Source organism: Gorilla gorilla, chromosome 10, assembly GCF_029281585.2.
Source record: "Gorilla gorilla gorilla isolate KB3781 chromosome 10, NHGRI_mGorGor1-v2.1_pri, whole genome shotgun sequence".
Taxonomy (NCBI): domain Eukaryota; kingdom Metazoa; phylum Chordata; class Mammalia; order Primates; family Hominidae; genus Gorilla; species Gorilla gorilla.
This window is the reverse complement of record NC_073234.2, coordinates 26,991,633-27,009,821: the sequence shown is the minus strand read 5'-3', so window position 1 is coordinate 27,009,821 and position 18,189 is coordinate 26,991,633. Positions and strand designations below refer to the sequence as shown.

Genomic DNA, 18,189 nt, shown 5'->3' with positions numbered 1-18,189 from the left:
GGTGAAACCCTGTCTCTACTAATAATACAGAAATTAGCTGAGTGTGGTGGTGCATGCCTGTAATCCCAGCTACTCGGAAGGCTGAGGCAGGAGAATTGCTTGAACTCGGAAGGCGGAGGTTGCAGTGAGCTGAGATTGAGCCACTGCACTCCAGCCTGGGTGACAGAGCTAGACTCCATCTCAAACAAACAAAAAATAAATACGCTGGTCCAAGTAGGAGGAAATGCAACAGTGAAAAAACACTTTAGGCTCAGAAGCCCAGGGAAAGGAATGAATGATAAACAGTAAAAAAATAGAGGAAGTACCTGACAATAACAAGAAAGCCGAAGGATAGTTATTAACTTCTGTCATATCCCATTTAGTGACACCTTCCTTAGAAATTTCCCCCAAAGGAGTTCCTTTGGTCATTTCCTACAATGTAGTCTTCCTTGGGCCTGGACCCCGCTGTCTGAGTTCCTCTCCATCTTGGGACTTGATCCTCTCTTTCTCTCTCTCCCTTTTTTTTTTTTTTTTTTTTTGCGATGAAGTCTCACTCTTGTACCCGGGCTGGAGTGCAATGGCATGATGTTGGCTCACTGCAACCTCCGCCTCCTGGGTTCAAGCGATTCTCTTGCCTCAGCCTCCTGAGTAGCTGGGATTACAGGCACCTGCCACCATGCCCAGCTAATTTATGTATTTTTAGTAGAGGCAGGGTTTCACCATGTTGGCCAGGCTGGTCTCGAACTCCTGACCTCAGGTGATCCGCCCGCCTCAGCCTCCCAAAGTGCTGGGATTACAGGCATGAGCCACAGTGCCCGGCCTCCATCTTCTCTCTTCTAAGAGCTGTCAAATTTTTTCTAGTTAAACTGACCGGCTTATGTTCTCTCTTTTATCACCCTTGGTCGCTCATGAATAGGGCCCATCATTTCCTCCCTATACATGCACCTCGAGAATCTGTACCTTTCAGTGTTTCAGTGGAATTGACTATAAGTTTCTAAATGACCCTCAAGATTAGAAAGAGAGGCCAGGCGCAGTGGCTCACGCCTGTAATCCCAGCACTTTGGGAGGCCAAGGTGGGAGGATTGCTTGAGCCCAGGAGTTTGAGACCAGCCTGGGCAACAAAGCAAGACCCTATCTCTACAAAAATTTAAAAATTAGCCAGGTGTAGTGGTGTATACCTGTAGTCCCAGCTACTTGGGATGCTGAGGCAGGAGGACCACTTAAGTCCAGGAGTTTGAGCTATGTTTACATCACTGCCCTCCAGCCTGGGTGACAGAATGAGATCCTGTAAAAAAAAAAAAAAAAAATTAGAAAGAGCATAAGGTTTGAAAGTCAAGGATCAATAATATTAAGAAGGAGAGAAAAACTCTCCCAACAAGTTAGCATTTCTCTGAGGTAGCAGGAAGTATTACTGATAAAATTAGGGATTCACACATTTATAGAATTGGGAGACATCTCTCAAACTATAAGTTCTCTACAAGAATCTTCGATTTCTTAATTTTCATGATTATATAGAAATATATGATTTTTTTTTTTTTTTGAGATGGGGTCTCACTCTGTCACCCAGGCTGGAGTGCAGTGGCACGATCTCGACTCACTGCAACCTCCGCCTCCTGGGTTCAAGTGATTCTCCTGCCTCAGCCTCCTGAGTAGCTGGGACTGCAGGCATGCGCCACCATGCCTGGTGAATTTTTGTATTTTTTTAGTAGAGACGGGGTTTCACTATGTTGGCCAGGCTGGTCTCGAACTCCTGACCTTGTGATCCGCCCACCTTGGCCTCCCAAAGTGCTGGGATTACAGGCATGAGCCACTGTGCCTGGCCAGAAATATATGATTTTTTTAAAAGCAAGGTCTGAGTCATTTTATAGTCTGTTAACCAAGGACTAATGTGCAGTTTCAGGTAATTCATTTGAATTTCTGTTTATGACTAAAGTGTTGCCAACTATTCACCTACACTATCATCGTTAACTCCTAGTTCAGTACTTCTCAAGTATTTTCTTCAAGAAATCCCAGGGGTTGCTGAATATTAAGTTGAAGAAATGATTGGGGTATGATGCAGGGTATAGGAATATGCCACCCCAAAATATGCTTGTTTGTCATATAGATTATTTTGAGTTAAAGCCAATTGAAAACTATCCGATGCAGGAAAAGCTCCTGTCTCCCTGTGACTGCCTGAAAGTAGAGTATACATTTCCCCTTTTTGTAAAGGAAATTTTCATTTGCAAAGGGAGAGGGCTGCTCTTGGAGACAGCACTCAGCACTTGAGAGACTCTTATCTGCTTAACAACACAACTCTAATTATTTCCTCCCCTCACCTTCCTAATACTTGCCTCCCTCACCCCAAAGCCCCAAATCGTTTTTTCCTTTGCTTAGCCTGTGATGATACATAAGCCTCAATCATCTGGCTGCCTCCTTGAGTCTCATTTCTCTGTGAACGTACCATGCATAGGTATGTATGAAACTGTTTTTCTCTTGTTAGTCCACCTTTTGTTGGTTTAACTTCCAGGGCCCCAGTTAGAAAACCTAAGAGGGTAGAAGAAAAACTATTTTCCTCCTCTACAATGGTTAGGAACCAGGCCCTGAAATGAGATATTTTTAGATGTTATTTAACCCAGCAGGTTATTTTACCTCTAAATTTCCTCATCTCATGGGGATGCTAATAAGGTTTAAATGAAATCATGCTTAAAACATACTCAATACAGTGCCTGGTATATAGAAATCACTAAAAATAATGCCAGCTACTTCTACTATATGATTACTACTACCAATGCTGGCTACTTTTAAAACATTGTCACCTATTCTTGTTTTTTGTTCTATTTTTTGTCATATATATTTAATCTAATATTTCAAAATAATACACAGGCACAGATTTAGGAGACAGAGTTGGTGGTTACTGATATGTTATGATCTGAGGTACCCTATGAGGAACTACTTAATGCTATTAAAAAAAATTTTCCCCCACCCCTAAATTTCCGTAATTCAAGATTCAATCCTTATCCTCTTAAATCAGAAACAGCTAGCTGTCTGCCAGAATTTGTGCTTCCCCTTTAGAGAACGGACTTGTCACTGGAAACTGCTCAGACAAGGACTTTGTCTCCTCATGGACCTGATGTGGCCTTCCTTCCTTCCTTCTAATCTGTGGAATATGAGCAGAAGTGAGGTGTGGTATGTTCAGGTCAAGATTTAAGAAGAAGGTATATTTTCTCCATTATCTTTCTCCTTCCACCAGCTAGATTCATTTGCAGATGTTGCTCTAGGGGAAGACTGAACCACAAGATGGAAGAAGACTAGATACTTGAATCACACTATGGAGGAAAGATGACCACCAATGGGACATATGCTTTGGGTGGTTAAAATAATGAGAAATAAACATCTATTAAGTTTGAGCCATATATTTTGGGGTCTATTATCTACTGCCTCTAACATTACCCTAATTAATAAAAAAAATTGATACCTTGAAAAAAGTACTGCTATAATAAATACCTAAAGTAACTATTACTCTCTGAACACTTGGGTAGCAGGTAGCAACCCCTCCACCCCCCAAAACAAACAAACAAACAAACAACAACAACAACAACAAAAAACTGGTGTTGGGTGCTGGAAAGATAGAGACCCAGGACTGGAACGCAGTGGTACAATCTCGGCTCACTGCAACCTCTGCCTCCCGGGTTCAAGCAATTCTCCTGCCTCAGCCTCCCAAGTAGCTGAGATTACAGGTGCCTTCTACCACGCCCAGCTAATTTTTGTATTTTTAGTAGAGACAGGGTTTTGTCACGTTGGCCAGGCTGGTCTTGAACTCCTGACCTCGTGATCTGCCCACCTCGGCCTCCCAAAGTGCTGGGATTACAGGCGTGAGCCACCGCACCTGGCCTTGGCAAAACATTTTAAAAACCATATTTATGATAACCTAAAAGACAGTGCCCATTTCTACAATGGACCAATGACTGCTATGTATCCACAATTCTTCCCTTTCTTAATAGGAGCTTCTATTGTGATTATCTTGTCCCTGTCTTATCATTACATATTAGAGGGGCAGGGAATTTTTTTTATATGTTTGTATATCACCAAACTGAAAAGAGCTTTAGATGAGGAGACTTCATATCACCCAGAGATGCTGGTCTTTGAGCTGTATGCATGAACTGGATAAGAATTTAGCATGTTCTCCATCTTGTAGTGTCCTTAGAATGAGGAAAGAAGGGTGTATATACAGATACTTGGTGAAAAGAACAGCTAAATGAGGAAGAGGCAAAATTTCTCTTCCCTCTTCCGTATTATAAACCAAATTTCATCTAGCCTAAGATTCCATTGATTGTAAAGCACATGCTGTATATGTACTGCCAAAAAGGAAAAATGCTGCCAACCAAATCTGAGTTTACCTTGAATAATAAACTTGCCATTGATTGAACAATACATTCCTATCGAAGAGATGTTAAAATGTGAAAAGAATGTGCAAATCCAGATTGATAAAAAAACTAATTTTTCTGAGAACTGGCTGCCCATCAGAGAGTACATTTCTCACTCCCTTGCATCCAGCTGGTGCCCGGAGACTAGTTCTCACCAACAGAGTGGACTTGAAGTGTGTTACTTCTAGGCCAGGCTCTTTAAGATGTGGGTAATTTCTCCACACTTTCGTTTTCCTTCCCTGGCTGACATCAGGTGAAAGTGAGGTTTAGGAGATGGCAGAGTCACAGGAAAAACAAAAAAAACCTTGATTCCTGAATCTCCAAATGGAGGAAAGCCACCCACAGACCCAGATGGAGGAACACCCATCCTGGCCTGTGATGTAAGCAAGAAGTAAACTTTGATTTTGTTTAAGGTATATATTTTCAGTATTTATTTGTTACCACAGTTAATATTATCCTAATTAATACACTCTGTTGCTTGGGTTGTTGTAAGAATTAAAGAAATTATTATGTGTTAAGTTCTTAGAAGAGTGTCTGACATATAATAAACACTAAATTAATGTTAACTATCATTATTATTTAGAATTCGCTTTAAAAATGCAAATAGCCCTGGAGAGGTGATCTTCAACTTTTGGTTTTGGCGGTTACAAAGTTATAGTAGAAAACGTTTTCTATACTAGAAGGTAGTACTAAATAACAATCAAAATTCTATCTTTTTAGAGAAAATTAAATGTAGTCAATCCCTGAGAAGATGAATTATTTGCTCTAAAGTCACTTCGTTGTTCATAAGTACTTTAGTATGAGTTAGCTGCTTTCTGTTTCAGCCAGGAAGGGGCAGGCTGTTGTAGGAATGAGACTGTGCACAGGGAGGAGGAGTGCAGATTCATCCAAAGATGCTTATTCAAAGGTAATAAATATATTTCAGATATTTGGCACAAAGTCCCCTTCTCTGGAACTTAGCCCCAGTAAACCTTTGTTGAAGGGCTGAGCCAAAGTGGTCATTGATAAAATGTATCCTAGTCTCTCTGCCATGGCAGATCTACACAGGGATGTACACCTCACCCACGCTGAGACAATCAACATCTTTTCTTTTCAATGTGGAACTGGCTCTCTGAAAGTTTGTGCTAGCTGCCAGGAGCCTATCTGTCACGTAGCATCATGCCTGGGGGCAGTTTTATGGCCTAGTAAAAGCCACGTGCAGGGCAAAATCACAAGACAGCAGAAATTTTGAATAAGTGAAGGGATCTGGTCTGCTGAGATGAGAATGGGGCAGATATTAAGAAAAGAGCAAAGGAAAGAGGCCATGAATCTGCCAGGACTTATGAAGCATGGACCCCAACCCAACAGCTCACCAGTTCCCATCTGCAGCTCCCACAGGCTGGACTGAATCATGTTTTCATGGTTCTGGTGTCCTTAAAAATAAACTTGCTTTCAAAAACTCTGAGCCAGCTGATTTAGTTTCTGTTTTTTTGATCAAGAACTTGGTGATGACTAAGTCACTAAAATAAAAATCTCCTAACCATGCTTGCTTACTTACTGTCAAATAATAGCAACACTAACACAAAGTTCACCTCTGCCCAGGCGGAAGGGGTTATGAAAGCCCCTGCTATCCCTGGAACTATGTCCTCCGATTTCCACTTTTAAGAGCCTGGATTTGATGCTCTTCCGAATACCCTAATTTCTCAGAGATCATCTTAGTAGTCATTTGAATGACAGGATCACATTTTTCAAATTTCTGCCACAAAAGATCAAATAAACCAAAGTTTTAGATGTTGTCCTATCAGAATTTTTCTTTTTGGTAGAAGAGGAGAGGAAGGGGATTTTTTTTATTCCAATAGTAATACATGTTCATTGTAGAAACTTTTGATGATACAAACATAAGCATAAAACTTGTAAAAATCACTTACAGTTTCTCCACCAATATATAACCATCAATAATTTTTAGGACAAAATCCCGGCAATGAAGAAAATGTAATCCCATCATTATCTTGAATTGCTCTCAAGAATTCATGTTATTTTACTGGTTGCATTTCTTCATGTGCTCATAGACATTTTCTTCAAAGAGTTTACCAAGGACCAGAATCGGATTCACTGGGAAATGCATTTGGAAGCAGGCTTCTTTATTCTTTCCGATAACCAACAAATACATTTACTTTATTCAGTCCCTTTGTTCTTTAGGAAATGAAAAGAAATCATTATCTAATTGAGATATTCTGTATGTCATAGAGACAAGGAGATTTAAACCATGTCCCTAGTTCTTTATATTCTGTCATCTGCTTTTTATCAACAGTTTAATAGAAGCATATTCTTTACTTCCTAGCTGTCCACTTGTATTTCCTGTTAAGACAGCACATCTAAAATGACTTCAATTCCCAAAGGCTCTGGAATCATGTTTTGTTTTTTCTCCTTATTTTGGGGTTCCATTGCGCTCACCTCTGTTCATTTCTTTTTTTTTTATGGAGTCTCGCTTTGTCTCCCAGGCTGGAATGCAGTAGTGCCATCTCGGCTCACTGAAACCTCTGCTTCCCGGGTTCAAGTAGATAATCTCTAGTCTTCTCAAGTGATTCTCCCACCTCAGCCTCCTGAGCAGCTGGGACTACAGGTGTGCACCACCACGCCTGGGTAATTTTTGTATTTTTTTGATAGAGACGGGGTTTCACCATGTTGGCCAAGATGGTCTCAAACTGCGGACCTCAGGTGATCCACCTGCCTCAGCCTCCCAAAATGTTGGAATTACAGGTGTGAACCACCACACCCAGCCTGTGTTCATTTTCTAAAATGCAATATTTCATTTTTTCCTTTCTTTGGGATAACATTCATTATCTTTCATCCTCTTATCATTATCCCTTGTTAGAGTTAATTAACTGTTTCTTGTTTTATTTCTAATATTAAAAAAATGAACTATATGAGCCCATGTGACTTGCTCCTCACACCAGTGATTTATTGTTTGAGTGAAATTGTACTCTTTTACTAATCAAGGTAGGAATGTATCTTTGAGTTTTAGAGGTGCTTTGCCTTCCTTCACACACATGATTTTTACAATTAGCCACATTTACCTCTGTTTTCCACTAATAAAAGGGATATAGTCCAAATACAAAATTTCTTAAAATCTGTTCACCCTCCACTGTGGTTTTCTGTTTTCTGAGTTTTTTTTTTTTTCACTTTTAATTTCAAGTTGTTTTGGAAGGGCCATTTAGGAAGATAACATTCTCTTGATTGGCGGCCAATGTTCCCATTCCGCTTAATCATTATCATTTTTTTTAATGGGTAAAGAATCATACGTTACTTTTTATGTGAAGTTTTTGCTAAAGTTTTGTCAGAAGACTAGAGATTATCTGCTTAATCTGATCACACTTGACTGCCAACCGTCATAGCTGAGGTTCAGAGCTTCCAGGCATAGGTAGCTAGGACAGCAGCTAGGACAGGTAGAATATAGGAGAGTCCTTCAATACTCAGCTAACAAATACTTATGGGATTCCATGGCATTCCTACAGTGTGTTGGACACGGTTCACCTTGAACAGGATGGACACCATCCCTGTGCTCAAGGAACTCAGGGTCAAGTGGGGAAGATGAGCAGATACGATGTGTTGCAATACTCGGCATCAACATCTGTGATTTGGGTGAGCACAGCGTTGGAAGACCATGGACCAGGTGGGAATGAAAGAAAAGGGATACATGTGCTGCGAATTGAAGGACTAGAAGAGGGAGGCAGAGCGGAGGGTATTCTTGAACCTGGGAGGCAGAGGTTGCAGTGAGGCAGAGGTTGCAGTGAGCCGAGATCGCACCACTGCACTCCAGCCTGGGAGACAGAGCGAGACTCCGTCTAAAAAAAAAGAAAAGAAAAGAAAATGAATAGAGGAGAGCCCAATGAAACCCCCAAATAAGCAGAAAAAACAAAACATGATTCCAGAGCTTTTGGGAACTGAAGTCATTTTAGATGTGCTGTCTTAACAGGAAGTACAAGTAGATCGCTAGAAGTAAAGAATATGCTTCTATTAAACTGTTGAGAGAAGAGTGGAAACAAAATCAAAGCAGCATGGGAAGGGGTGTTTGGAGAACTTTAAGGACTCTATGCAACTAGTGACAGTGTGTGTACCATTGTGGTTGTGGATGGTTTTGGGGAAAAGGGAAAAATGCCACCAGATCACGAATGGTTGGTGTGCCGTGCTGAAGAGTTTGCACTTTACCCTATAGAGGCTGAGAAGGCACTGAAGAATCTTTAGTAGACATATAACAGGTTTTGATTTATAGGAAGCGTTCTGGCAGTGCAGGGTGCTGACACGGCCCAGAAGGTCCTGTCTCACATGTGTAGAGGGAGTTTTTGCATGGACTGAGGCTTGCGCTAGTGTAGGGGGTCAACACTACCCACCAACACTTGAACATTCACCTCTTTTTCCTCCTTTCCTCTTCTCCCCCTTCCCTCTCCTTCTTTCCATCCCCACCTTCTCTCAAACATTTTCTTGGGAAACTCTCAAAACTCGAACAGTTCATAGGCAGGTTAAAAAAAAAAGTCAGTGAAAACTTTCCAACTCTGGATGTCCTGTGTTTCCAGTTGTGGATGTCCTGTCATTCTCTCTGGTTAATGTTAAATTACTTACTGGCAGAATTTCCTTTGATGGATACTCAAAGCACTTATTTTTCCTCTCTCTACTTGTAATTCTTTATCACCGCCCATTATCACCTCTGGCATAGGAAGGGAGAAAATAGAAATTCAGGTAAATTGATTGTACTATTGACTTGTGGTTCTTGCAGAGTGTTTATTGGTAGAATATGAAAACTACAAGTGATATTCATATTTTTTAACCTGTAGATTGTGACCCATGCATAGGTTATTAAATCAATGTAATAAGTAATAACCTACATTTTTTAAAAAACAGGACATAATCTCATAGAATAGAAAATATGAGAGTGCACTGAATATACTGAGCATCAATACTGTCTTACGAAACTTTTATTTCAGTTATGGGCATATATGTTTATGGATGCAGATAATAGGAAATATATGTCTTACTGTGTGGGTGGTAACAACAACAACAAAAAATCGAATTTAAAAAAAAACAAAAAAGACAAAACAAGTTTGAAAACCCTTGTCCAAGATTAACCTTTTTCCACTGTGAAGATGGAGGAAACTGAGAACTAGAGAAAGTGACTTGTCCAAGCCCAGAAATTAGTGGTGGTTGCAAGAAATTTAACTCAGGTATCCTAACAGTCTGATGTTCTCTGAACAAAAGTTGACTAACTGCCTAAGTTAAGGACTATAGATTGTGCCATTAATTTACTTAATTTGTCCTTAAACTCACATTGGGAGAGATAATCAAATGTTCACCATACTTTGTTATCTCGGCGGTTATTAAAAAACATACCATGTTTCTGTTTTCATTTTGCATCATAACTGAGCATTGGATTTTGATAGGTTGTCAGTTTATGCCTTTATTTTTAAATTCTTTCTTGTGAGCAACTTTGATATACACAGTCGGCCCTCCATATGAGTGGGTTCTGCTTCTGTGGATTCAGCCAACCAAGAAATTGAAAATATTTGGAAAAATATATTCCACAAAGTTTCAAAAAGCAAACTTGAATTTGCTGTATGCCAAGTACTACATTGAATCCATGCAAATGAAGTGATGTGTAGACTTTGTATTAGGCATTATAAAGAATCTAGAGATGATTTAAAGTAAACAAGAGGATGTGTGGAGGTTGTATGCAGGTACTATGCCATTTTATTTTATTTAAGGGACTTGAGCACGTGTGGATTTTGGTATCAGTGGGTGCCCTGGAACCAATCCCCCACAGATACCAAGAGACAACTATATTCATGCTTATGTTTATGAATAAAGATAATCTAGTATTTTGTTTCTAAGTTAAGTGCTGAATAATTATTTTGACTCTTTCTTTCATATTCCTTAACCATCTTGAAAAATAATCATTCCAGGATGTTTACAGGATTTTTGCCTGAAGTCAGGGAACTGTTCAGTGGGCCTTTTGAGGCTCCTTTAGCCTTGAGATTCTATTGCATTTACCTATGTTGTCAGTTTAGATTTTCTCTTCTATTTTCCAAGATATTAAACATTTCTTTTTTCTTCACACAGCATTTTATAACTGAATTTCAGGAAGGTATTGTGGCACAGCAAAGAACACTAGAAGGGGAATCGAGAGACCTGAGTCCTGTGCCCTCTTGTCACCTAATTGATTGTGTTTGCATTTTAGCAGGTTCCATAACATCTTTGGGCCTTGATGTCTTCATTTGAAAACTGAGGAAGTAAGTCTAGATTATCTGTAGACTCATCTGTTTCTGCAATCACTTAGTGTTTCCTAACTATGTAAAAGTTATAAGTTCCTTTTCAAATACGATAGAAACTATTGCCTAGAAAATTGCACATGCAGATATGGAGACATGTTTTGTATACAATTTTATGAGTGCTCTTGGATTTTTGTAAGCCATTTAGAGGTTCACAGTTTCAAAACCCTGCTTTAAATAACTTCCTCTTTGTCATACAATGGGTCAGATTCTCCAGCTTTCCTCTTCTGAACTTCCTAAGGAATTCCTACTTTTGCTTCCTTCCTGTTTCCTTTGCACTTCCTTAAAGATATCCTCCATAGTTCAAGGACTTGTAGAGCTGGAAGAAAACTTGAGAGAGCCAGGCCATTCATCTAATTTCCTTCCAGTCTGTTATCTTCCTTCACCCGTTAGCATCATTCATTTGTCCATTCAGTAACTCCACAGTGTTTCTACCTCAAACACTGATGTGGACAATACCACTTTAAAATTTGCGCGGTGGCTCACCCCTGTAATCCCAGCACTTTGGGAGACCGAGGCGGGTGGATCACCTGAGGTCAGGAGTTTAAGACCAGCCTGGCCAACATGGTGAAACCCCGTCCCTACTAAAAATACAAAACTTGGCCGGGTGTGATGGCCAGTGCCTGTAGTTCCAGCTACTCAGGAGGCTGAGGCAGGAGAATTGTTTGAACCAGGAAGGTGGAGGTTGCAGTGAGCCGAGATTGCACCATTGCACTCCAGCCTGGGCAACAGAGCGAGACTCCGTCTCAAAAAAAAAAAAATCTATTTCTCATATAAGAACACTTTATTCATTCATCTTACAACTATTCATTGAGCATCTCCTTGGGTCAGGCACTGAGCTCCATGCTGAGGCTATAATGGTGAGGAAGATAGACATTGTCCTTGCCTCCATAGGCTTCCATTCTCTTGGAGACAGAAACAAAAAAGAAGTTATCAAAGAAATTAATAAAATTACTTCAAGCTGTGATCAGTGTTGTGAAAGAAACACACATGGAGTGGAAGAGAAGAATTACAAGCGGGGAAGTCCTCTTTTACAGAGTGGTCCGGAAGTTCTCTCTGAGAAGGCAACACTTAAACTGTGACTAAAAGATAGGAAAGTGTTTGCCATGCAAAAGAGGAAGAAAAAGCATCCACACAGAGGACTCATGCATTAAGGTCCTGTGGCAGGAAAGGATGGAGCGGAGTTTAGGAACTGAAAGAACAAGTTCCTGAAGCTTTGTGAGTGAGAAAAAGAAGGTTCAAGATGGAGTTGGACAGATGGTAGGGGCCCGATCATGCAGGACATTGTAGGGCATGGTAAATGGTTCAGGTCTTATTCTGCAAGGCAGCATATCAGAGAAATTTTAAATGTATGGGCTTTGAGGCCAGGCTGCCAGAGTTTTTACCCCAGCTTGATTCTTCACTGCCTATATGCGTCAGCCACTTGTTGTGCACTACTTCAGGTTCTCTGGCCTCTTGAGTCCTGAGGGTCTTTAGCTACTTGCTCTGCTCCAGTGGTCAGTGTGACAGGCAGCTCTACCTGGGTTCCAATGGGCTTTGTGTGGACCAACCTGGTAATCCCTTGCCTTGTGTCCTGTCACACTTGTCATCTTTTGCCTAGGTGCATTCCTGTTGGGGCAAAGATCTGCCTTTGGGCACAAGTGCAAGGGAGCTAATGCCCCATGGGGTAAACCTCTGACCAAAGAGTGAGAGATGCCGATGAATAAATTCTTCTCCTCTACCCAGTTGGAGTGACCAGGATAGCAATGGTGTGGCAAGACCAAGCAATCAGTTGTGCTTCATGCCATGCTGTAGCCTTTTCTTGTAAACGGTGGTCCTTCTTTGCCTGACTCCTCTTTTCTGAGATTGCAGTCTCCAAGAGGGGAGCAGCACATATGTATTTAGTGGGGTTCTGTTTTCTGGGAAATCCATGTTAAGGTAGACCTCCTGAATGAAATAGCTCCCAGTGCCTCAGTTTCCTCATTTGATAGATACAAATTATGATAACAGCACCTGCTTCATAGAGTTAAATATTACATACATCAATCTGTGTAATGCTGTTACTATAGTGCCTGACACACAGTATGTGCCACAAGTGTGCTGTTATCATTATAATTTATTCTAAGTGAAATGGGGAATCATTGAACTTTAAAAAGAATATTCCAGATATCTGAAAATGTTTGATAGACATTTTAGTATGTTCTTTCTTATACCTATATGGGAAATAAATTAGAAGAAGACAAGAGCAGAAGTGGAGGGACATTTAGGAAGCAGTTGCAATAGTAAAGAGAAGAGATCTTAGTAACCTAGAACAGATTATTAGCAGTGGAAACCAATAGAAGTGGGCAGACCCAAGAAATATTTGGAGGTGGAACTCATAGAAGTTAATAGATTGGACGGAGAGTAAGTCAAATGGAAGGCCACCTAAAAATATATTTTACTCTTCCTGCCATGAGAATGATATATTCTTTTTCTTTTCTTTTTTAGACGGATTCTCACCCTGTTCCCCAGGCTGGAGTGCAATGGCACGATCTCAGCTCACTGCAACCTCTGCCTCCTGGGTTCTAGTGAGTCTCCTGCCTCCTGAGTAGCTGAGAATACAGGCACCCCCCACCATGTCTGGCTACTTTTTGTATTTTTAGTAGAGATGGGGTTTCACCATGTTGGTCAGGCTGGTCTCGAGCTCCTGACCTCAGGTGATCCACCTGCCTTGGCCTCCCAAAGTGCTGGGATTACAGGCGTGAGTCTCCACGCCCTGCCTGAGGATGATATATTCTAAATCCAGCCTTTTTTTCTTAAGATTTCTCCCCATCTATACGCCATAGACTGATATTTTCTTTTTACCTTTGTTGTCTTTGTTGAAATTCTTACCTTGCTCTTCACTCACACATCTCAAGACTACAACCAACAGGATATCGTCTACCACCTGTTTTTAACCTCCTGCCTGCTCCTGTGGCCCCAGTGATGGAATCTTAAAACAACAAGATACAAGTCTTCATCTTGTGCTCCCTCAACTTCCTGCCTTCTCCTCCCTACTCCTCAACTCAACCATCTGCTCTAACCCGTTCCAGCAAACTCACTAGGTGGGCCCATCATTCACCCTCATATTTTGCATCTATGTTCTCACCGATTCTTGGAATGCCATTTTCATTCCAATTGGCTAAATTCTTTCTCCTTCTTTGCTCATTAAATCCTGACTCCCTCACTTACCACAGTAGAAGGAAGTGGAAAAATGATCCTTGACTTCTCAAGCTAATCCCACTCAAGCCAATTCCTGCTCACCTTTGTTTCAGTCAATGCCAATTGACCCTTCCAGCTGTTCAGGCTGAAAAGCTTGGAATCTATCTATATACCTCCCTCTCTCTTACACCTCACATCCAATTTGTCAGCAAATCCTGTTGGTTTTACCTGCAAACCACATACCAAATCCAACCACTTCCCATGAACACCACTCCCATCCTGGTCCAGGTCCCCACCTCTACCCTGGATTATTTCTATGGCTTTTCACTGGGCTTTCTGCTCTGTGCTTGCTCCTTGCAGTCTGTTCTCAACACAGTGGCCTGAGTTATCCTGGAGAGCATTCAGATCATGCTACTCTTCTGCTCAACGTCTTTCGACAGCTCCCCATCTCACCCAGAGTAAGAGAGACAGCCAGGTGGGAAGGGCTCCCTGCAGAACCTCCGACTTGTCTGCGCACTGGGAGGAATGCGCACTGGGAGGAATGCGCACTGGGGTGGAGCCTGGGGAGGTTCCCGCCATTTGCAGGTGGGAGGAGCCTGGCCCCACCTGGTCCGGGGTGGTACCTGGGATTCAACCTGTGAGGCAGAAAAAGCCGCTAACAAGACTCTCGCTCAGCTGAGAGTTCCTGTTTCCGCCCCCTTCCTTTTTTTTTCTTTTTTGCCCAATATATTCCATTTTTCTCGCCATTCAAATTGTATGCGAACCGAATCTCTTATGGCCTTGTGACAAGAACCTGGCTTTCAGCTGAACCAAGAAGAAGGTCCTACAACATGACGTTCAGTGTCTTTCGTGGCTCTCCCCACCCCATCTGGCCCAGTTACCTCTGATCTTCTTTTTTATTAACCTTTTCCTGCCACCACCACCCCGCCCTTTATTCCTCCGTGGCCTCCTTGACCCCCTTGCTGTCTCCCATGCACACTAGATGTGCTCTCAGCTCAGGGCCATCTGCTCTTTGTTCCTCTTGGTGGGCATGGGATTCCCCCAGATCTCCATGTGGATGGCTCCCTCACCTTCAGGCTTAGATGCCACCTTCCCACCGTCTTCTACGCCCACCACCCGGGACTGTCTCTATTTCCCTTCCCGAGGCTACTTTTCTCCAAGACACATTCTATCATATTATGGACATTAACCCCAGATATAAAGCATGGGGTTCCCATCTTCTGTCCAGCCTCGATCCAGTTCTTAACCAGTCAAAATTCTTGTGGGAGTGGGTTGGGCAGGGGAGTAGTGATTGGAGGTGGGGAGGACTTTAGAAGTGACTCCCTCCTGATAATCTGAGATTTTTTAAAATCAGTTTAGTGTCTATTAGTTGTGTATATATAGTTTGTTTCACTTTTTTTGGTGACATCAGCAACTGAAAAATATCATTCTACATGAACTTCACAGTGGTATAATCCCAAATTTGACCTAAGTGACTTTTTGCAGCCCTCTTTGTTTTGTTTTTGTTTTTCTGAGATGGAATTTCGCTCTTGTTGCCCAGGCTGGAGTGCAATGGTGCAATCTCAGCTCACTGCAACCTCTGCCTCCCGGGTTCAAGTGATTCTCGTGCCTCAGCCTCCTGAGTAGCTGGGATTACAGGCATGCACCACCACATCCAGCTAATTTTTGTATTATTAGTACAGACTGGGTTTCTCCATGTTGGTCAGGCTGGTCTTGAACTCCCGACCTCAGGTGATCTGCCCGCCTCGGCGTCCCAAAGTGCTGGGATTACAGGCATGAACCACTGTGCCCAGCCAGCCCTCTTTGTTTTTACTAGTTCATTGTTTATCTGTGTGCTGTCCCTGAGGACAGGTATTATAATCTTTTTGTTTTATCTGCTGTATCTCCAACACTGAAAACACTCCTGGCACATAGTATGCTATGCTGCCAATAAACATTTGAATTAGTATTGAATTAGTGGATGGCTCATCCTGTCTCTATATATATTGTACATAATTCTCCTGCTCTCAAATCTAATAATAGAAACCCTTTGCTTAAGCATAATGTTAACACATCACTTTGTTAACAAGTCCATAACCAAAAATTCATAATACCTTACATTTACATAACACTTTGCAGACTCTAAGTTACCTTCTTATACATTGTCTTATTTAATCCTCACAACTTTATATTCCAATTTTTCACAGGAAGCTGAATCTGAGAGAAATGGAGTTTTTCATTCACAGCCACAGGAAACTGAACCAGAGAAATTGAGTGATATGCTCAAAGTCTACACAAGGGAGCCAAGATTCAAACTCAGGTTGTTCTGAGCAGAAATCTGATGCAATTTTCACTACCATATCCCAACTCTCTGGTTCCGTATCAGATCAGTTGCCTATATATTATTTGACTCTGTATCAGTAACATCTGTCTAGTGCCCTTGGCCAACCAGGTTGAGGACTCAGAATCCAGTTGATCAGGTTTGTTTCAGATCCTAGTAACTGTGTGAACCTAGCAAAATTAGGCTGGCTGAATGGCTCTACTTGGTGCAAAAACCAGGATAAAGTTGTCTAAAAACAACTGTTTTCAATGCAACTTACCTGCAAAAATTTTGATATAGTTTCAGGCTATAAATGCCTGGAACCAAAGACTCTCTAAAACTCAGTTTATATAGAATTGTATGTGGATAGGGGCTTAACTAAGTTCTGGTCAAACCATTTATATAAGTCATCCCATAGCCTTAAAATAACCGTGGTTCTCTCAAAGAATAGATTTTCTTATTGATTCTCAATTCTAAGAATGCAAGTCTTATCTTTTAAGGAATGTCCAAATTCTTACATAAATTGCTATTGAGTATCTACTACAAGAAAGGCAGAAAGCTATTTCTTCCCTTCCTGTTTATTCGTAAGCAAATATTTCGCCTTCTTGGGTTTCTTTGTAAGCTTTCATTGCTCTTAGTCATCCATCCTCATTCTTCTCTCCCATCTTCCACAGCTCATTCCTGCACACAGAGAAGTCCTTATTATTAAGGGTTCACTCTGTGTTTCCTTCTCTTGTGGCTTCCTTACTTTAACTGGACTGCTTAGAGTTCAAAATCCATTTCTTTTTACTATCACAGATTGTACATCTTCAAAAGCTGGTGACTAAGGGAAGGGAGAGGAACTCTATTCATGATTTGGATCAGAGAAAGGGAGCAGATGTTATCAGATGCCCCATTTTTATGTCATACAAATAACATGACTCAAACTAGCTCAGGTGCAGTCTTCATAGATCAGAGAGAAGATGAACTGCTGACTTGACAAAATGGCAAAAGAGTCACAAATAAAAGTTGACTTTAGTTTGACACCTACAATTATACCTAAGCCATAACTTGCATTTTTTTTTTTTTTTTTTTTTTTTTTTTTGAGATGGAGTCTGGCCCTGTCGCTCAGGCTGGAGTGCGGTGGTGCGATCTCGGCTCACTGCAAGCTCTGCTTCCCGGGTTCATGCCATTCTCCTGCCTCAGCCTCCCGAGTAGCTGGGACTACAGGCGCCTGCCACCATGCCTGGCTGATTTTTTTTGTATTTTTAGTAGAGACGGGGTTTCACCACATTAGCCAGGATGGTCTCGATCTCCTGACCTCGTGATCCGCCCACCTAGGCCTCCCAAAGTGCTGGGATTACAGGCATGAGCCACCGCATCCGGCCCATAGCTTGCATTCTGATTATCTCTTAGAAGAAAGAAAGAAAAAAGAAAAAAAAAAGACAGGAAAGAAGGAAGGAAGAAGGAAAGAAGAAAGGGAGTGAGGCTGGAAGATGTTTTTTCTTAATGGGACAGAATCAGGCATTCGATTTTCTCCCAGAAATTATTTTGAACTGGGACTCCTCTTACAGAGGAAATGAATGAGAATGGTAGGATAGAAAATGATGCAGTTACCTAGATTTTCATAATAAATGTCTCACAGTTTCCACTGGAAGCATTAATTCCAACACTGAATTAAAGTTTGAAGAAATAAGAGGAGAAACAAACCCTCTTTCCAAATATACATGTCTAATCAATTTGGTGAAAACTTATTAATGTTTGGTACTAATGGTTAACATAGAAGAGTTTCTGTCCTCAAGAAATTTTATAGCCTAAAAGGAAAATAAGACATATTAAAATAACTGTAGTATAAAGCAAAGTAAAGGTATCAAGTGCTCTAGAAGCAAAGAAAATGTAGTTTGCTGATGTTTGGGAGGTTTTAGGTTTCATAAAGAAGGCGGCATATGGCCAGGCACGGTGGCTCATGCCTTTAATCCCAGCACTTTGGGAGGCTGAGGAGGGTTAATCACTTGAGGCCAGGAGTTCCAGACCAGCCTGGGCAACATGGCAAAACCCTGTCTCTACTAAA

General features: G+C 41.3%; 1 long non-coding RNA gene across 1 annotated transcript in view; it reads left to right on the top strand.

The window, feature by feature from the left end:
- Positions 1–16,461, top strand: part of LOC134756607 (uncharacterized) — a 31,771-nt gene extending 15,310 nt beyond the window's left edge. The window contains exons 2-3 of the long non-coding RNA XR_010129481.1: positions 10,591–10,642; positions 16,027–16,461. This is a non-coding gene — a long non-coding RNA (uncharacterized lncRNA). The remainder of the gene's footprint in view (positions 1–10,590; positions 10,643–16,026) is intronic.
- The last annotated feature ends 1,728 nt before the right edge of the window (positions 16,462–18,189 follow it).